The sequence below is a fragment of the Onychostruthus taczanowskii genome, unplaced genomic scaffold (genome assembly GCF_017590055.1).
Source record: "Onychostruthus taczanowskii isolate IOZ18803 unplaced genomic scaffold, ASM1759005v1 scaffold56, whole genome shotgun sequence".
In the NCBI taxonomy this organism is placed as follows: Eukaryota; Metazoa; Chordata; class Aves; order Passeriformes; family Passeridae; genus Onychostruthus; species Onychostruthus taczanowskii.
The window spans coordinates 5054857-5060443 of NW_024503235.1; the positions used below are offsets into that span (position 1 = coordinate 5054857).

At 55.7% G+C, this 5587-nt stretch overlaps 1 protein-coding gene across 4 annotated transcripts in view; it reads right to left on the reverse strand.

Annotated features, from left to right (window-relative positions):
- The window catches only part of HIVEP3 (HIVEP zinc finger 3), a 251827-nt gene that overhangs the window by 137463 nt on the left and 108777 nt on the right, over positions 1–5587 (reverse strand). For all 4 annotated transcript variants that reach the window (XM_041417531.1, XM_041417530.1, XM_041417529.1 and 1 more), the window contains one exon: positions 1756–1827. The gene's annotated coding sequence lies outside the window, so the exon portion shown is untranslated. The remainder of the gene's footprint in view (positions 1–1755; positions 1828–5587) is intronic.

Here is a 5587-nt window from a genome sequence, read left to right on the forward strand (position 1 = left end):
GGGGTGGGGTGGGGGGGGTGGCCAGACGCCACAGCAGATGAATTTATTGGGTTTATTGTCCTGCTGCCGCCGGGAATGGAGGGCAGGAGCCAGGCCCGGCTGAAGGGACACTGCAAGGAACACTCGGGAAGGGAAAGGTCGGGGGATAATCAGCTTTAAGCGCTGGTGGAGGCGGCTCTGAGCTGTCACTGCTGCTCCTGAGGAGCACAACCTGTCCCCTGCAATTAGTGCTCAGCCAGAGGCTGCCCTGGTCACCCTCAAGTCCTGCCTAAAACAGCCGTGCCTCCTGCAGGGCCAGCAGCAGCTCCCCCAGCCTGGCCCATCCCCAATTTCCATCCTGCGCCACCACGTTTTACCTGGGAAAATACCCCTGGGAAATACTGCAGCCAAGGGACGGGTATCCCTGTGGATAAAGCTCCAAACAATCAATTTTCCACTCCAGGCCCGTGCTCAGCTGGCTCATCTCAGCCAAGTGATTCCCAGTCCTTAAAATCCACCCAACACCAGCACCAGACCTGGAACTGAGTCCCTAAAATGTCCTGGGGCAGATCACAACTGTGCCCAGCAGCACCCAGATTTCCAAGAGCTCCATAAGCAGCAATTTATTCCCACAAACTTCCCCCAAAGCTGGGCAGGCAGCATCCCCTAGGAAGGCAAAACTTCAGCAGCAAATGGAGAGATTTAATGAAATTTGCCAGGGGAAAAGGCAGAGGTGCAGGGAGGTGGGATTTGGGAACTGCTGGTCATGTTCAAGGGGACAGACCTAGCAGCAGCTTCTGTTTCTCAATATTTGACATTTTCAGCTGCTGGATGAAGAGCCAGGAGGAAAATCATGACAGCAGGAGCTGCCAGCGCCACCCTCACCCTGTAAACCACGGCTGCTGGGACCAGAAAATCACTGTGAACACCTGGATGGGATCACCTACAAACCAGACCAGAGCCCTCTGTCAGCAGAAACAATGTGAAACCCCAAATCTGGACCAGTCCTTCCCCCTCAAAACATCTTTTAATGCTCAGTCACCAATGCCTGCTCTAGGAATTGCAACCCCCTGGGGCTGTGTCACCTCAGAGGGGCACAAAACCCACAGGAACCCGACAGAAAGCAAAGAACTCGTCACAAAACCACGGTCGGGCTTGACCCCAAAGCCCAGAGGGCACAGGGAGTGTTATCCTTGTGTCACCTCAGAGGGGCACAAAACCCACAGGAACCCGACAGAAAGCAAAGAACTCGTCACAAAACCACGGTCGGGCTTGACCCCAAAGCCCGGAGGGCACAGGGAGTGTTATCCCCACATCCCCAAATCCCTGAGGGCACGGGGTCTGTGATCCCCACATCCCCAAATCCCTGAGCATGGGGTCTGTGATCCCCACACCCCAAAGCCCTGAACCCCACAGAACGCAAAGAATCCATCACAAAACCAGGCCTGGGCTTGACCCCAAAGCCCTGAGGGCACAGGGTCTGTGATCCCCACATCCCAAAGCCCTGAGGGCACAGGGTCTGTGATCCCCACATCCCAAAGCCCTGAGGGCACAGGGTCTGTGATCCCCACATCCCAAAGCCCTGAGGGCACAGGGTCTGTGATCCCCACATCCCAAAGCCCTGAAGGCACAGGGTCTGTGATCCCCACATCCCAAAGCCCTGAGGGCACAGGGTCTGTGATCCCCACATCCCAAAGCCTTGGGGGCACAAAATTTGTGGTCCCCACACCCCCAAAACCGCTGGAGCAGGCACTGGGGCCATGGCTGAGCTCTTACCTGTGGGAAAGCTGCTACAGGTGCATCCTCTGAGAGGTGGAGGAGACTCAGGTGTTCATAGGAAAAGGGTGCCTGGGGTGGGACAGAAGAGACATTTGTGAGATGAAGCAGCTTGGGATGGGTGTCACTGTGTCACAGAGACACTCACAGCCTCTCCAAAAATCAGGGATTTTATTCCTCCTTCCCAAATCAAGGAGTTTATTCCTCGCTCCCAAATCAGAGATTTCATTCCTCGTTCCCAAATCAGGTGTTTTATTCCTTCCTCCCATCCACACTTCAGGGATTTTTCTGCTCGCCCTTTCCCTCCTTATCTCAAACCTTCTGTCACCATTTCAGCTTTATCTTTTAGGCATTCTTCCTTGTGCTCTCCTCTTCTCTTTAGCAAGCAAATAATTTTGGAGGAGCGGAACTGCAGAGTTTTCTTTGCACATGGAATGATCCATTTCCAGAGACACAAAGACCAGGCACAGGAGCCTGGCTGGCGATGGGGTTTCTGCTTCTCCTAAAATCAGACCCTGAGTGCAAATTCAGCCCCATCCTGAGTAATTCAGAGCAAGGAAATAAAGCTGAGCTCTGCCCTGGGCTCTGGGCACAGTCAAGGATGGTTCATCCACTCCCAGCCTCAGTGGGGCTAAACTTTAATAAAAAAGTAAATGGGAAAGGTTATGGGAAGGTACCCAGGAAAAATAATGTTCAAAAGGCCAGCTTAATAAAATTCACAGAATCCCAGAAACATGGAATCCCAGAATTTCTGAATGATCTGGGTAGGGAGGGACCTTAAATTCCATCCAGTGCCACCTTGCCATGGCAGGGACACCTCCCACTGCCCCAGGCTGCTCCCAGCCTGTCCAGCCTGGGTTTGAACAGTGCCAGGACAAGCCAGAACCTGTCCTGGGTGAAGGGAAAAGGGCAGGATGGGGAGGCTGCCACAGGGCACTGTCTATGAAGGTGTCTCCAGCCCCAGGGACACTGGCCCCAGGGGTGGGGACACTGCAGGGGTGACAGAGGTGGCACCCCTGTGGTGGCCTGGAGCATCCTCAGTGGCTGACTGGGACTGGGAATGCAGGAGGAGCAGGAGGAGGCACTGCAGAACTTCATCCACACCCACACCCATCCAGGGTTACTCCTGCTGCCTCTTTCAATTAATATTTCTCGTTACACAGCAGGAAATAACTCCAGCAGGTCAGACCGAGGATTTAATGGAACCAACACTTTTAGGCAGGAACTCTTCCCAACATCTCCCCCATCATCCCTTCTGCTGCCAGCAATTAAATCAGATCATTTCAAAGATGGAGCTTTATCTGAGGCTTCTCCTGAAAGCATTTGGGCTCTCAAAGAGCTCCTAGGAAATACAGAAAGCTCCACACAATGTCATTGCAAAATCTCCTCTACACAAACAAATGCTGAATGCCTGAAATCACGGGGACATAAACTGAAGGCACAGGTGAATTTAAACCACCCCACCCAGCAATGCTGCACTAAGGAAAAAACATTCCTATGTTAAATTTGGAGCTGTTAAAACAAAATGCATTAAAACAAAATGCAGGTTTTGTTTAACAAGGGGAAAGCCCAAGGAAGTGGTACAAAAGCATTTTCCCAGCCTGTGGGGGCTGTGGGTAAATGTTGGCTTTAGCACCAGGACCCAGCAGCACAGACAGGACTCAGTCAGTCCCTGGTGTGATAAACAAACAGCCCAGGCCCTGTTAACTCTCCCCAGGGGCTTTGCTGTCCCTGCGTCCAGCAGAGATCCACAAAGCCCCAGCTCAGGTCCCAGCTGTGCTCTGCTCCTGCCCCACGCTGCTCCCTGAGAGCAGAGCGCTCACAAACCACCCAGACCTCTCGCTGCACACACAAATCTCCAGGCAGGAAATCCAGAGACTCAGGTGCTCGGGGGTAACGCAGAACTTCCAGTGCATGTCACCTTCCAGGAGGGACACAAGGACACAGCTCTGCCTCCCCCCGCCACAGGGGTGTGCAAACATCTGCCAGCTCTGGCTGATCCTGAGAATCCCCACTCCAGTTACTCCTGCAGAACCCCAGCCTGTGTTTCTGCTGCTTTCCTTCCTTCTGTCCCTTTTCTTCCCTCCGAGTGCAGCAAGGGGACACTGGGTGACTCCACTCACCCCCATCCCTCTCCCCATCTCTTCTCCCCCTTGGCTGGCATCACCCAAATTTAGAAAGTGCTGAGGCCCTGGCACAGATTCCCAGAGCAGTTGTGGCTTTCCCCGGATCCCTGGAAGCGTCCGAGGCCAGGCTGGAGCACCTGGGACAGTGGGAGATGTCCCTGCCATGGCAGGGGTGGGAGACGATAAACTTCAAACTTTAAACTCGCTGACAGGCACCGGGGGCTCTGGAGCAGTGTGCCCAGAGCTCCGAGCTCCATTCAAACTGGTTTTCCTGCCCCTCGTCCCCCCGGGGAGCTGGAAGCCGGGCTGCAGCAGCTGCGGTGATGCCTTGCTCTGCTGTTTCCCTCTTCCCAGTCCTTCCTTCCCCCGGCTCCTCCTTTCCCCCAGTGGGACTGCCCTGCTTCTCAGGGCTGCCAACCCTGCCCCAAATCCGAGCTTTTCTGCCCCAAACCCTGCTCACAGCCGCTGGCCCCTGCCCCACCCTGCTGGTGGCCGGCACGTCCCTCTGCGTGCCCGGGGCCGCACCGGCAGGCGCGGGGAAGGGAGGCACGGAAAAGCTGGCTCGGGCACAGCGCTGCTCTGTTTTACCTCCTGCACTCCTTGCGAAACATTTGGAGGGAGCCAGGCGGGACGCGCACACATTCCAGCTCCAGAAATAGCTCGGCTCTGCAGAGCTCAGAGCTCCCGTGAGCTCCGCAGCCTCTCCCCGTGCGGGGAGCAGCCCCAGGGAGGGAAAGCAGAGCCCCCGGAGCCGGGATGGATCCCTGCGGGAAGGGCTCTGCATCCCGGGATGGATCCCTGCGGGAAGGGCTCCTCCATCCCGGGATGGATCCCTGCGGGAAGGGCTCTGCATCCCGGGATGGATCCCTGCGGGAAGGGCTCCTCCAGCCCAGGAGGAGCACGGGTTTGCCCTGGAAGCCACTCTGAGCAAAACCCGGTGTTTTGTGGTGCTGCAGACAATCCCTAATGCACAGAGTAAATGTCATGTACGGTGGGAGTGAGATTCAGGCTGGTGATCATGGATTGCAGTACAACTGAATCACAGATAGTTTGGGTTGGAAGGGTGGATCCCTGCGGGAAGGGCTCTGCATCTTGGGAATGGATCCCTGCGGGAAGGGCTCTGCATCTTGGGATGGATCCCTGCGGGAAGGGCTCCTCCAGCCCAGGAGGAGCACGGGTTTGCCCTGGAAGCCACTCTGAGCAAAACCCGGTGTTTTGTGGTGCTGCAGACAATCCCTAATGCACAGAGTAAATGTCATGTACGGTGGGAGTGAGATTCAGGCTGGTGATCATGGATTGCAGTACAACTGAACCACAGATAGTTTGGGTTGGAAGGGATATTAAATCCCCTGCCCACGCTGGGGGCTCAGCCCAGGCTGGAGGTGGCATCTGCTGTCCCAGCTCTGTCCCAGCCTTGTCCCCTTCCTGCCTGGAGCTGCCAGCTTCAGCCGGGGTCAGGCTGGGTCAGAGGCTGCCGAGGGCGCAATCTCCATCTGTGATTTGTCACCTGCAGCTGCCGCTGGCACCGGTGGCTGTGCTGGCAGTGTCACTGAGCTGGGCTGTGCTGGGGACACGAGACCCAGCATTTCCAGCCCAGCCTTTCCCTGCGCTTCCAACACAGCACTGAGCTCATGGGATTCTCTATTCCCATTGTTAATCCACACTTTTTGCCCTTCATTCCTGATTTAAGGCACTTTTGTGTGAAC